Source organism: Gossypium hirsutum, chromosome A08 (genome assembly GCF_007990345.1).
Source record: "Gossypium hirsutum isolate 1008001.06 chromosome A08, Gossypium_hirsutum_v2.1, whole genome shotgun sequence".
Taxonomy (NCBI): Eukaryota; Viridiplantae; Streptophyta; class Magnoliopsida; order Malvales; family Malvaceae; genus Gossypium; species Gossypium hirsutum.
This window is the reverse complement of record NC_053431.1, coordinates 104,466,705-104,482,407: the sequence shown is the minus strand read 5'-3', so window position 1 is coordinate 104,482,407 and position 15,703 is coordinate 104,466,705. Positions and strand designations below refer to the sequence as shown.

The following is a 15,703-nucleotide window of genomic DNA, read 5'->3' as shown; positions in this document are numbered from 1 at the left end:
ATGTGATTGGAATTGAAAGATTTATTGATTATTATTGTTATTAATTTGAAGGAAGTGTGTTCATTGATTTATATTGTGCTTGACAGGAAGAATGTATGATTTATTTGCACTTTAATTTATTATAGTGAGTTCGGTAAGATCAATGTTTAACCTAGTGAAATTACTAAGCTTCGATAAGTTTACTCGTGTTGTTTAATGTTCTTGTAGATTAACGAGAAATCGGAAGATTTGAGCAACACATCAAGCCACACTATTCAGTTTGCTCCGATAGATTTTGTTATGCATACTTTGGTTTATATGGCATGTATAGTGATTTGTATAATTTAGGTAAAATTGGTTTGTGTAATATTATGATGTATACTTTGTTTAAGTTTCCAACCAACTTATATAAGTATGAATTAAACATGCATGAGGTATGTTTAAAATGGTTAATTGATGGTTAGTTAGTAGGTATAATGAGGTATAATTTAACTTAATAAATTTAGTAAAATATGCACAAATGTGTATATGATTGATTTGGTAAGATTGGATATTTGAATACATGTAATGATATGTTAGTTATAAGACTTGGAATTGGTTTGAATTGAAGGTCTTATTGTGTTTTGTGAGTGTGTAAATAGTTGTGCCTAGGTTGATACCAAGATTGGGTGAGAAAAGTGGCCTTAAAATGGCCTATTTTTGTCCACATGGGCAGAGACACGGACGTGTGTCTCAGCTGTGTGTAACACATGGCCATTCACACGAGTATGTGGTTTGGCTGTGTGTCCCCTGCACCTTAAAATTTTGAAACAGAATGCTCAGGTTTTAACACATGGCTTAGCACACGGGCGTGTGGTTGGTCGTGTGACCCAAGTCAGAGAGTTACACGGGTAAGGACAAGGGCTGGGACATGGCCATGTGTCCCACATCGAATGCCCACACGGCCTAAGACATGGGCGGTTCAGACGGCATGGCCGCACCGGCGTGTGTCCCCTACACCTAGGAAAAATTTTGAAAATTCATGAAAAATTCTCTGAGTTTCCGGTTTAATCCTGATTTGTTTCTAATGCCTATTTTAGGCCTTGATGACCCATTTATAGGGGCTATAAAATAAAATATATTAATTTCAGATATGAATAGTAAATGACATGAATTAATTGTAATTGTTTTGTAAACTCTGGTAATGCTCCGTAACCTTGTTCCGTCGACGAATATGGGTTAGGAGTGTTACATTTTAGTCACTTATGTTTGAAATGTTACATTTTAGTCACTTACGTTATCGCATTGTAACATTTTAGTCGTTGAGCCGTTAGTTGCCATTAATGGTGTAATGATAAGCTGACGTGGCACGTTAAATCATCATTTCAAATAAAAAATTTATGTTAATTTATACAATCGTTCCCTATATTTTTTCGTTTTGAGCAATTTGACTTTTTTCTTTTATGTTCTTTTAACTTTCATTTTTTTCTTAATTTTCCATTCTCTTTTTTTTTTCCATTTGTTAAAACTAGTGCCTATACTTTTATTTTTTTGAACAATTTAATTTTTTCGAGTGAGGCGAGCTTGTAAACTAGTTTTAACAAATGGAAAACTTAGAAAAACTATGTTAAAAGAAATGAAGAAAGGAAAAAAACAGAGGGAGAAGAAGAAGAGAATGGAAAATAAAGAAAAAAAAGGTTAAAAAAACATAAAAAAATTAAATTGCTCAAAATGAAAAAATATAGGGAACGATTGCAGAATTTAACTTAAAATTTTTGTTTGAAATGATGATTTAGCATGGCACGTCAGCTTACCGTTACACTGTTAACGTTAATTGACGGCTCAGCGACTAAAATGTTACAACACGATAACGTAAGTAACTAGAACATAACATTTCAAATATAAGTGATTAAAATATAACCTGAGGCAAATAAAGGTGACTATTTTGGTAGTTTACCCTAAAAAAATTAGCAAGGCTTATAGTTCAAAACCCATAAATTTTGGTTTTTTTCCTAAAACTTTGTTAATGAAACTTGAAGGTGTTAAAATAAAATTGAAGCAAGCAACGATAGTTACCGGATAGGAATTGTAATAAAAATGTTTTATCTTTTCATAAAAAATACAAATTAAGAAATATAAAATTTTCTACCAACCTTTTCATGAGTGTTGAAAACTCAGAGAAAAAATAACTCAATCTTATAAAAATACGAATAAAAAAAAAACCTAAGAAAGATAAAGTAAGTTAGAAAACAAAGCAAAATATCAAGTTTAGATGCTATTTGGCAGTTGAGAAAAAGTAAAGAGATGAATTTTTTTATTGTTGAAAAGAAATTCAAAACAATTGTACTTTTAGCAACTATTACTCAGTGCATATATATTGACTGAGAGAAGTTGGTAATCATGTAAAGCATGCTCATACATATGCATAACAACTTTAATAGATCTTGGCTAACAACTAATCAGCTGAGTTGTTACAATAGCTGGATAACAAACTCAAGACGTACATACTACCATTCTATCATTCTCTTGGTTTTTGTTATCTTGAGAAAAACTGACGTTTTATCAAGAACTTGAAGACCACGCCTGAAGCCAGCAAATCAAATAAGTGGAATTGGTTTTATAAACATGTCTACAAGTTGATGGGCGGATGGCACAAACTTGACTTACAACACACCAGCTAACACTTTCTCATGAACAAAATGTAGATAATTTTCTACATGCTTGATTCGAGCATGATGAGTAGAGTTTGCAATCATAGAGATAGCGAAACTATTATCGCACTAAACAATAGGAACCTGAGACAGAGATATGCCAAGTTTCGTTATCAACTGTTGAACCCACAAGAGCTCAGACACACAATTGGCAACACTACGATACTCAGCCTCGGAAGATGATTGTAAAATCACATTATGCTTCTTAGAACACCATACAACCAGATTTGATTCGAGAAAAACACAAAATCTAGATGTAGAACAATGATATTCTACTACAGAAGCCCAATTAGCATCAAAGTAGCACACCACAGTAAGTGAACCTTTGGTAAAGTACAACCCATGACTCAACGTACCATTAAGATACCTTAAAACATGTTTCACTGTCTTCCAATGAACTTCAAGAAGACTATTCATAGACTGACTAAGCTTGTTTACACAATATGCTAAGTCAGGTCGAGTGAGACACACATATTGTAAAGACCCTATCACACTGCAATAGAAATGACCATCTTCAAATGGGTTGCCTTCTAATGATGATAACTTTGGTGTGCTAACCATAGGCGTAAGGATAGATGCAGCACCTGCTATACCTGTTTTTGTAAGTAGCTCAGTAACATATTTTCGTTGAGTAAAAAACAACCTATTTGGGGTACAACAGACTTTAATGCTAAGAAAAAAATAAAGAGCACTAAGATCTTTCAATGAGAATGTATTGTGCAGCTGTTTCAAAACCTCATCAATTTCATCATTAAATGTGCCAATAATTACAATATCATCAACATATGCCATGAGTAATAGAATGGACGTAGTAGAAATCCTTATGAACAAAGATAGATCAGCTTTAGATGGCTGAAACCTAAGCCTATCAGCTAAAAACTTTCGAAGTATGTGAAACCAACAAAGCCTTGTGAAGACTAAGGGTGAGTATTTGATTGAGTCGAGTTGAGTCAAATCGAGTAAAAAAATTTCGAGTTAGTCGAGTTGATGAATCCTATTTTAGCAATCGAATTCAATTTGAATTTTTTTCAAATCGAGTCAATTTAATGAATCTTATTATTTATACTCAATGTTTTGTTTACATGGACTGATTATTTTACAAGTAGACGAAGTACAAGCTTTTAGATTAATTTTGAGTAAAGGAAAAAAAGATAGTGGGGCAATTCGGGAAGGAAAGTAAGACTAATGGGTAAACATTTATCAAAACAATGTAGTTTTGCCTTTTAACTTGATAGTTTTGACTTTTAACTTTAGAAAAGGTAAACATCTATTAAAACGATGTAGTTTTGTCTTTTTTATTTGGATTTTCGGATAACTCAAATTAAGGGTGAGCGTTCGATTGAATCGAGTGAAATCATTTGAGTTAAATTAGAAAAATTAATAATGTTAAATTAAAATCTTGTACAATATAACTATTTCCTTGTTAGAACACAAAAATTTGAAACAATATATATTTGAAAACTTTTTTTAAGTAAAATAATAAAAAAATAAGATATTTTAATATGATAAACTTGAATCATTAATCACTTATTTAGATTTCAAAATTATTATTTTATTAAAATTTTTATATATTTCTTTAGATTTTTTTTAAAAAATTATAATTTTTTTAAAAATATAGAATTTAGAATTTTAAAAATTATTTTCAAATTTTGAAAATTACTTTGATTTTTTTTGTAATTTTTGTTAAGAGAGACCAATTTGCTTATTTTCAAAATTGACAGTGACCAAAACAGTATTTATACTAATCTATTATTCGAATTATTCAAGTTATTTGAATTGTAAAGATTCAACTTGACTCAAACTCGAAATTTGAAATTTTTTATTCGAGTTGACTCGAATAATTCGAATAACTCGATTTGATTAACTCAAAATTTGAATTTTTTTGATTTTTTTTAAATCGAATTGAATTTTGCTTACCCCTAGTGAAAATGACATACAAGTTTCTCCTCATTAACACTAGCAACTTCAAACTTGGGTAGTTGTGTCATGTAAATTTCTTCTATCAACTTTGCATTAAAAAAAGCATTGTTAACATCCACCTGGCGCAACGACCGTCCTTGCATAATAGCAAAAGCAAGCACAATGCGAATAGTATTAGCTCAAACTACCAGAATGAAGGTGTCAACAAAATCTAAGCCGATATTTTGAGAAAACCCCTTGGCCACTAACTGAGCCTTGTATCTACCAACAGAGCTATCAGGCTTTTTCTTAACCTTAAACAACCATTTACAACCCACTGTGTTTCTGTTTGAAGGTAGAGTGCAAAGAGACCATGTATGATTGTGGATCAAAGCTTCAAGTTCATCATGAAATACTGCCTACCAAGAAGAAAATTGCATGGCCTGATGGATATCAATAGGTACATTGTCAAGAGAATAGGCTGTCTCAGTAAGATAAACCTTGGGTTTAAAAATACCAATCTTGCTTCTGGTGACCATAGGGTGAATATTAAAGGTAGGTTGAGGTTGTGAAGTGGAGGGAACCGTCACAGAGCATGAAGTTGATGCGCTAGAAAAGGAACGTACTGTGGGGAAAGATGAATAGTGAATAGAGGGATTGGATGATGAACAAGAAGTAGGTATAGAAGGTAGACTTGTATGTGGTATAGGAGTTCGAGTGGATAAAGTTGACAAAGAAGGAGATGATGTAATAGATGATAGTACGATTAAAAGAGAAGAAGACTAAGTATGAAATGACCTTTCATATAGGGATGGAATAGAGTTTGACTGTGTAACTTGATAGAATGGAAAAATATGCTCATAAAAGGTCATATGTCTAGAAACATTGTAACAACTCGTTTTTAGTCAACTAGGAATAGTAGTTTCAGGACCACAAATTCGAAGTTGAAATAATTATTTTATTATTATTTTAATTTTATTTTAATGTCTTCAGCATGATAATGTGATTGTGTGAAAATTTCATTAAGAAATTTTCTCGTTTGAGTGCTTAACTTGATAAAAAAGACTAAATCGCGTTAAGTGTAAAAATGGAGTTCTATTAGTTAAAAGTGTCTAATAGCTATGAATTATTAAAGTGAAGGTCCTTATGTTGTAACTAGACCATTTTTTTTATAATAGTGGACATTTATGGACATATTTTAAGTGATTTTTAATGTTTTAACTTAAGGTTAAATAAGTAATTTGGTTATTTAAAGTAAAATAAATAAAACAAAAAACCATAATTTTTATGTATCATCTTCCTTAGCCGATTTTAACAAAAAGAATAGCCATTTTTAGGGCTTGAAATTCGGCCAAGCTTATTTAGCTCATTAAGATCAAGAAAAATGAAAAATGATTTTAGATCGGGGAAAGAATAAGGTTTCAAACTAATCTACTTATTTTTTCGTTTTTGCATTCGAGGTAAGTTAGTATGTAATAAGTATTGTTATATTTATGTTTTAAATGCTTTGATATTGCATAAATTGTGAATACGACCTTGTGAATATGATCGACGATGGTTTGACTACGAGAAATCCTGGTTGAACCTTAGGAATAGATTAGGATACAAATGACATGTCGTTAGGGGTTATGTGATTTGGGTACTGGTCCGTACGTCCTACCGGTGGCTAAGTTATCTGGCATGTGTTGCAGATACTCGTAAGCTTGTGTGAGCAGTATCGTATAGCTTCGTCATAACCATCAGCTTGTATGAGCAGACCTGTTGATAGCTTGAGAGTGAGCATTATATGTGATACGAGATTGAGATAGCTTCGGCTATGTATGTGGCACTTAGGGTGCGAGATTCCCGAGTATCCGATAGTATTCTGAATGGTTCAACGAGTAAATCGAAAATATGAAATGGTGAGAAGTAGATAAGTAACAGTACAGGTATGTACGGAAACTATATGAGCATCGAATTTATGGAATCTATAAGTTTATGGTTATATATGTGATTGAATACAAGTTAACATTTTGATTAAATGTTTTGTAGTATATATATTGTTCATATTATTTGATTAGTAAATAATTGATGAGTTGCTTATTAATTCATATGAGCTTACTAAGCTTTATAGCTTACTTTGTTTAATTTTCCATATTTTATAGTGATATCAAACTAGCTCAAATTTGGGAATCGTCGGAGACTTCATCACACTATCCAACTATCATTTTGGTACTTTTGAATCTATGTTTTTAGATATATGGCATGTATAGGATTATGGTCATTTTAATATATAGTTTGGTAATGAATTTGGTCATTTGAAATGGGTTGTAAATGTTATGTATTTGGTTTTGTGTAGAGCCATGAGAGTTAGCTTATTTTGGTTGATTTGGTTGCGTAAATATATATGCAAATGACCTTTGTCTTGTGTTGATAATTGCTATATTAATGCTTGTGGTGAATGGTTGATATTTGAGGAGTTATATGCTTGTGAGTTTGGGGAAAATGATGCATGTTTGAAAGTGTCCATTTAGTTGAATTGTAAATGTGAATTTGGTGTAAATGGAATGGCCTATTTTGTTACTTGTGTGTATTGTGGATGATGGTATAGAACTAGTATGAATTAGGCTTGATTTAGTTGGTTTGAATGCCTATTTATGCCATGTTTTGATGCCATTTGGTTTGGTGTAGGTGTATACAAATTGGGTGGCAAAATGGCTTGGCAAATAACCTATTTTTGTCCACACGGGTAGAGACACGGGCGTGTGTCTCAACCGTGTGTGATACAAGGTTAGGCTACACGGCCATGTGTCCCCTGGTGTTGAATTAAAAATCAAGTCAATATGCTCCACACGGCCTAACACACGGGTGTGTGACTTGGCCGTGTGGTATAAATCAGTATACCCTACAGGTTTGGCGTGGCCTAGTACATGGCCTGGCACAAGGGCATGTGTGGCCATTTCGAATGGCACACGGGCTGGTCACACGGGCGTGTGGTTGGCCATGTGACCCAAGTCAGAGAGTTACACTAGGTAGGACACAGGCTGGGACACGGCCTTGTAATCCCATTTCAAATGCCCACACAGACGAGCCACACGAGCTTGTGTCCCCTATATTTTACAAAATTTTCTAAGTTTTTCTAGAAATTTCATAAGTTATCAATTTAGTCCCAAACCACCCCGAATGCATGTTTTAGGCCTCGTAGGCTCGTATTAGGACAATGTGAATAATGTGTTATGATGATTATATGAAATTTGAAAATGTATGTGAAATGTATGTTTAATTGTATAAAATATCAGGTAATACTCCGTAACCCTATTTCGGCGTTGAATATGGGTGAAGGGTGCTACGAACATAAACTTTTTCTGTAGGTGACAATCATCTATAGCCTTTATACACAGAAGAGTAACCAAGGAATGTACAAAGTGTGGAGCGAAAACGTAGTTTGTAGGCATTATAGGGTCACAAGTTGGGAAAACAAAGACATTCAAACACTCTAAGAAAGTGTAATCATGTTTAATATGAAACAAATTTTGATAGGGAGGAAGGTTACCTAAAGGAACTGAAAGTAGCCTGTTAGCTAATAACACTGCACTACTAAACGCATCATTCTAGTATGAGAGTGGCAAAGACGCATGTGCTAACATAGAGAGACCTGTTTCAACAATCTGTCAATGTTTTCTCTCAACTAGCCCATTTTGTTCTGACGTGTGTGGACATGAAAATCTATGTACAATACCATGAGAATGAAGATAAGCCTTAAGAACCTAAAATTCATCTCCACCGTCTGTTTGTAGAACCTTTAGTTTGCAACTAAGTATACGCTCAGCTTGACGATGAAATTGCTCAAACGCTGAGAGTACACTTGACTTTTGTTTCAAAAAATACACCCATATATACCGAGAGTAAACATTAGTAAACATCACATAATATCAAAACCATTGGAAAGCAAAAGAGCAGACCCCCAAACATCATCAACAACTAATACAAGTGGAGTTGTATATGAGTATCAGACTTGGTGAAATGCAATTTATGTTATTTACCAATATGAAAAGCTACACAAACAACACCAGCTTTATTCTTTTGGAAAACAACATTACAACGAGTCATTGCCTGCTTAACAACTGTGTTACAAAGATGACCCAACCTATGATGCCAAACATCCAATGAAATAGACTTTTTAGCTACATAGCAACTAGCTAGTAAAGAAGTAACATGCTTTTGGTGTGAAGACGTCTGAAGACAATAAAGACCATTGATGTGTGTTTTCTATACTAACTAAAATTTACGACAAAGGCGAGCGTACCTATCAAACAATAGTATAGCTACGGTGAGTAGAGATATCGTATCCACGATGACTAAAAGTACTAGTAATTACTGTTTTCTTATTATTTAGCCAACAAATTGGGGTGATGTGTTTTAACCTAAAAATTACTAAACTAATTTAACTAAGCTGACAAATTGGTCTTGACATGTATAATCGAAGCAAGTTCTAGAATAATAGATCAAGTTGACACACTCAAAACCAATAATAGAATGAGCACGAAAAATGTATGCTCTAAAGGCTTAAAATCTCACAAAAATCATGATTTTGATGTCCAACTTGCAAATTTCAAACTTCAAGATAATACCTCAATTCAAGGAAACAGCCTAAAATTTTTAATTTCTAAAAAAATTATCATGCTTGATTCTCTCATGTCTTAAAGTTTAAATCAACCAATGCACAAAAATCTACAACTCAATCTAAAACACATCAATAAAATCTCAAATTGACAAAAATTCACTCTAATGGAAGTATGATAAAAATATTTAAGTATAACAAATAATTCAGGGATTTTCTAATAATTATATAAATAACCTTCCTACACTTAAGATGTACATTCTCCTCAATGTACAAACAAATAAAAGAGGGAGAAAACTGAAACTGTCCTGAATATGGATGAAATTGCTAGAATGGTGAAAGGCAGAATTATAGGCAAATCTAAATGTAGTACATGATTCTGAGCAAACTAGTAAGAAAATAAACACAAATAGTGAAGAAGATTAAAAGGCTACAACTCATTTAGAAACAACCATCAAAATAAAAATATAGTTTAAAAGATAATAAAAGAAATAAGTCTAAGAAAATAAAATAAACATAAAAATAAAAATAAAACTAAAACTAAAAAAGAAAAGACAAAATCAATGATCTTCATCATCAGAGGCATCAATATCGTAAGTTGCCAGTGCTGAAGAGGATATATGGAGGTGCTGACAGATCTGCTGCAAGGTTGCATCAATATTTTCGAACCGCTGAAAATAGTGTTGCTCGACACGAGTAAACTGCTAGGAGAGGTTTGCTACGGTAGCAACAGAAGTAGTATGGTGACTCGAAGGTGGTACCTCGTGGTGGACAGGGGCATCATCAGCAAAGTCCTCATGCTCATCCTGAAGATCAGAATGAGATAAATAGTATTGATGAGGATTTACTCTACACAGTCGCTCGATCATCCTCATATGGATCCTGCTCGATAAATCCTGTCGGGCCATCTGTCCTACTAGCATAAGTGAGGAGGACTGCTACAGTGTGTCGAAGAGACCGAAGTGTTGTGCGAGTCAAGTCATATAAGGGCCTAAACAAATATTAACTTTCCTACTGCACTTTGTCTGATGGCAAAAGGCGAGAGCGATGAAGTAGGCTAAATTGAAAATGCGCCTCGTGGCCATGCTCCACAAAAAATATGCATTGGTTGTACCGATGACTCCGGTGCTCCTGTCTCCTACCGGCTAATGTGTAAGCCAAGATGGCATAAATGTAGCGCAAGGCTGGAGGAAGAGAAGTCACCTTCGAACGACTCGGGTCTTAAGGCGTTGTACTTACCGTGAGGTCTACTCAGCAAAGAGATGGCAAGTAGTGGATGTGCTAGTATAATCGGAGAAACCCCTCGGCACCCATGAATTCTGCAGTGTAGAGTCCTAATGCTGCTCTGAACTCTGGGATGCTCATATGACTTGCCGTACTGCTGAGTCTGAAAGTAATGGTACCTGGCTCGTTATGGGTCGTCATCATCTATTATAGAAGAAATGTCAAACAAAACTCTAAAGTCAACTCCAAGTAGGTGAACTCGATGATGGCAAAGAACCTATCCCATGGAGCTGTAGCAATGATAGCGTGGACTTGATCAGCTAGTTGAACCTGCTTTAAAGCTGCGAGATCAATATAGCAGCCTAAGTCGAATGACCTTTGTTGAAGCTGCTGAAATAAGTCCTCCTGGTGACATTGTAGAAATCATAAGAATGGATGGCGAGCATCGGCGAAAGTGCCTGAGGAGGAGGTCGCGTCCGAAGTTTTCCATTTTTTAGAAGCGGGGACAACGACCTTAGACGTGCTTTGTGTGTTCGTCATGATTTCCCTGAAATAAAGGATAAAAGCACAAATCAGATAACCGAAAAAAACAACATAAACAACATATTAAAGTAAAAGACTATTCGAGGCCAATAGACATCACTATAGAGACTGAATCGAAGTGAAAACTTAAACCACAATACCGAACAACCCACCCAAAAACAAACTCACCAACCCATAGCATGATAAAAAAATAATATAATAATAAAGATATGTGAAATAACAATCAATACTTATTAATAAAATAACTAACAATAATGAATCCTAAACAAAACAAAACCAATAATAGTATTTATACGAAATAAAATAATAATAATACTAAAACTAATGACTAGAAAAATAAAAATAAAAATAAAAATAAAAATAAAAATAAAAATAAAAATAAAAAATTAAATTAAAGGAGGGAATGACAAACAGTGGGACGGTGACCGGAGCTATTGGCAGTCGGCATTGCGACGGACGGGGTTGAGCTCTAATAGTATGGAAAAGAGGCTAGTTGTAGGGGAGGGGAGGGAACTGTTTCGAAGGGGAGAATAGGGGCTTGTTTGGTGAGGGGAAAAGAAAAGAGGGGTGAAGGAGGAGAGGAGGAGAAGGACGAATGGAATGGAAGGGGGTGGCTAGAGTTGCAAGGGAGAAAAGGAGAAGGAGAAAGGGCGCGATGGTGGTGTGTGGCTCGAAGGGAGGAGGGGTAGGGGCTCAAAAAGGAAGGGAACGAGGTGGGAACGGCGGGATGGGATCATCGACGATAGGGGAGAAAGAAGGGGAAAAGGAAAAAATTGATGGTTAGAATAGTGAGGGGATGGGCGTGCAGCGGCTAGGGGAAAAGATGAAGAAGACAAGACAATTTGGAAAGGAAAAAAATATTAAGGTTTTGGGTTAAAATGGGTGACACAATTGTGTAGAAGCCCGTGTTGGGTATGACTGTGTCAAATGCCCGTGTATGACTCTTTCAGGCCTGTGCAATTTAAAAAGTGAGCCCAATCTTTACACGACCTTAGACACGCCTATTGTCCAAGTCATGTGGCACACACGGCCGTGTACCAGTCCATGTGTGATTTCCTTCGTTTCTCCCACTCCCGTGTGCGAGGCCATAAGGAGCACACGGTATCACACACGCCGTGTGTCTCAACCATGTCTCACACATGGTTGTGTCTCTTGCCCGTGTAACTCACTAACTTGAAATTAAATTGAAAATTTAGCTCCAGTACATATACGACCTAGGACACACCTATGTCGCCAGACTGTGTGGACCATTTTAGGCCGTGAAACCTTCAAAAATTTGAAAAATTAAGTCCCAAGGCTCACACAGCCAAGAACACACCTGTGTGTCTAGGCTTTGTGACTCGTATGACCATGTTTCCACACTGTATAACTCTCTGTCAATTACTTTAATATGCACACGGCCTGGGACACACCCGTATTGTCCCGGCCGTGTAGGTCAAAAATACATTTTTTTTAGATTTTAAATTAGCATGCAATGGAATTAAAAGAATTAGCAAAAGTTAAACACTTGGGTTACCTCCCGAGAAGCACTTATTTAGAGTCTAAGCTCGACTTACCTTGTATTCGCATGGTTACAGTTGTTCGCGGAGCCGAAGCCCCTCTTTCTTGTAAAGAATGTTATTACTAAAATAATGTTTAAGTTGAGTATTGTTTACCTTAAAAATGACGAACTCAGAATGAGTTACCTCGCGTGTATTGTATGGAAAGATATTCAATACCATACATAAAGTTGATCCGTTTGACTCAAGCTTTGAAAGGGAGATTCGTATATTCATTTTTTTAGCAGTACTTTGTCCCCAACCTTAAATTGGTTTATTCCATCCTCATGCTCCTCATGGTGTTGCTTCAACTCTTTTTTGTGCTTTTTCGATTTCTTATTGACATGCGTTCGCCATTCATCTAGTTCATCGAGTTGTAACATTCAATCTTCATGAGTTGTTCTACTTTTGTCACCTTGACAAGGCTTCATCATGTTTCCATAAGGGTTTTCCTACAAAGAAGGTTGAGCCATGTGGTTACTTACATTAACAGAACTTTTAATATTATCTCGATTACTAGAGACTTTTACAGAATCATGTCCTTGGAGAGTAACCGTTTCGTCACTTACACGAACTACTACTTCACCCGTACCAACCTCAATAATAGTCCTGGCAGTGGCTAAAAAGGGGCGACCTAAGATTAATGGTACCTCACTATCCTCATCCATGTCTAATACAAAAAAGTTAACAAGAAATATAAATTTATCGATTTTTACAAGCACATCCTCAATAACACCCTTAGGATATTTAATAGTTCTATCCACTAATTGAATACTCATCCTAGTTTGTTTTGGTTTCCCAAGACCTAGTTGTTTAAACATTTTATAGGGCATGATATTAATACTAGCCCCTAAATCAACCAAAGCATTATCAATATTTAAACTACCAATTAAATAAGGAATAGTAAAACTTCTTGGATCTTTCAGTTTGTTGGGTATTTTATTTTGCTGCTTTCATCTTTGTCCTCATGGCTTACCACTGATAATTATTCAGTGTCATCTTCTCAATAAATTCCTAATCTGCTTCGGGTGTTTTATTGTTTAGTGTACCACCGGCTGCTATGCCCATTAGTTGCCTAGTTAAGGGATTCAAATGGTTGCAGAAGGTTTGAACCTATAACCATAAAGGTAACCCATGATAAGGACACCGTCTTAATAAGTTCTTATGCTTCTCCCATGCATCATATAAAGTCTCTAATTCAATCTAAACAAAGGAGGAGATGTCATTCCTCAACTTGGTTGTTTTAGCAGGTAGGAAGTACTTCAGTAGAAATTTTTCGGTCATTTGAGCCCATGTAGTGTTGGAACCTCATGGTAAAGAGTCCACTCACTGTTTAGCTTTGTTCCTCAATGAGAAACAAAATAATCGTAAGCAAATGGCGTCATCAGTGGTGCCATTAATTTGAAAGTATCTCAAATTTCTAGAAAATTAGCCAAATGAGTATTTGGGTCTTCGTCTTGCAAACCATCGAACTGAACAAACTGTTGTACCATCTGAATAGTTTTTGCCTTCAATTCAAAGTTATTTGTAGCAATGGTAGGTTGTACAATACTCGATTTAGTCTCAGTTAGAGTGGGCTTGGCATAATCGTACATATACGAGGGACAGGAGCTACAGGAGGTAGCTGAATATTCTGGTTATTACCCATCTCATCAGTATAGATATTATCCTTTTGTTCGTCTACTAAATTCTATCGACTCTACCATGCTTCTCTACGGTTTCTACGAGTAGTACTTTCAATCTTGCTATAAAAAAGTAATGGTCTCGACGGGTTTCTACTAGTCATAAACCAAAAGAACCTGCTAGAAGCAAACAAAAAGAAAAAATTAGAATGTAAAAATTTAAACTAAAAAATAATAATAAAAATAAAAATGGCTAAATTAATAAAAATCAAGTGTTCCTAATATTTTAGCCCCTGGTAACGGCGCCAAAAACTTGATGTGTGTTTTCCGTACTAACTAAAATTTACGACAAAGGCAAGTGCACTTATCGAACAATAGTATAACTACGGTGAGTAGAGATATTATATCCATGAGGACTAAAAGTATTAGTAATTACCGTTTTCTTATTATTTAGCCGAAAAATTAGAGTGATGTGTTTTAAACTAAAAATTACTAAACTAATTTAACTAAGAATGCAACAAAGAACAAATCAGGAAAATATTCAAAAGATAACCAATGAGAGAGACAATACCCAGGAAAAAATCCACCTAGACTCCTTCTATTATTAATAATCTGATTTAAATGATTTATTCATTTGGTGTCTTGATTTGTAAAAATCCCTAAATTATGCTAATATCTCTTTTGAGAGTAAGAACAGCTGACTCTAGAACAAGTGACTCTAGATTGATTAATTGAAGTCTCTTTCTAATTAAAACACTTATTGTCATATTAACTTGATCTATAGACTCCCCCATTAGATTTGACTCTAATCTGGTAGATTTATGTTGTCCTATTTTTAGGATTGCATGCAACTCCACTCAATTATGCTAAATCAACTCTTAAACAAAGACTTTTGCTCCACTAAATTAAGCATATTAAACACGAATTATTATCCCAGAAATATTAAAACAAGAAATAAGCACACATAATCAAGAACAAGAATAAAGTATTTATCATGTAAAATAGAAATTAAATTATAGAATTTGTCATAGGTTTCATCCTCCCTAGGTATATAGGGAATTAGTTCATAATTTTGAATAAAAACATCTCAAAGTCAGGAAAACCACAAGAAACAAAGAAATTTATAAAAACTTCAAAAGAAATTAAAATAAGGTCCTCGATCTTGATGGAAATCTACTTCAGAAGTGGCTTCAATGGTGTTCCTTGAGTGTTTTCTTCAAGCTTCTCTACTGGCTTCCTTCTTTCTTCTTCTATTTGGTATTTATAGACTTTAGAATGCCTAGAATGCCTAAAAATTGCATTTCCCTGTGCATTGGGAAAGCAAGGTGCGAAATTGACACGAGTTGGCACATGGGCGTGTGTCCATCTCATGTGTCTCACATGGGCATGTGCCTAGCCCATGTGGCTCCTACAATCTGCTCTTTTTCTCTGATTTTGGCTTAGTTTTTGTTCTTTTCACTCTCAAATGCTCTCCTAAGTATAGAAACATGAATTTAAAGGATTAGGAGCATCAAATTCCCTAATTTTCATAATTAATCATCCAAAAATGTATTAAGAATGGGATTAAAATATGTTACTTTTATAGCTTATCAACCATGTTACAGAGAG

At 34.8% G+C, this 15,703-nt stretch overlaps 1 long non-coding RNA gene and 1 other non-coding gene across 2 annotated transcripts; both read left to right on the top strand.

The window, feature by feature from the left end:
- Positions 1-4,729: 4,729 nt before the first annotated feature.
- On the top strand, positions 4,730-7,034 carry LOC121204504 (uncharacterized). Its single transcript, XR_005899443.1, has 2 exons — positions 4,730-5,028; positions 6,260-7,034. It is a non-coding gene; the product is annotated as an uncharacterized lncRNA (long non-coding RNA).
- A 6,568-nt stretch (positions 7,035-13,602) lies between these two features.
- Positions 13,603-13,709, top strand: LOC121205428 (small nucleolar RNA R71). Its single transcript, XR_005900506.1, has one exon. It is a non-coding gene; the product is annotated as a small nucleolar RNA R71 (small nucleolar RNA).
- Positions 13,710-15,703: the final 1,994 nt, after the last annotated feature.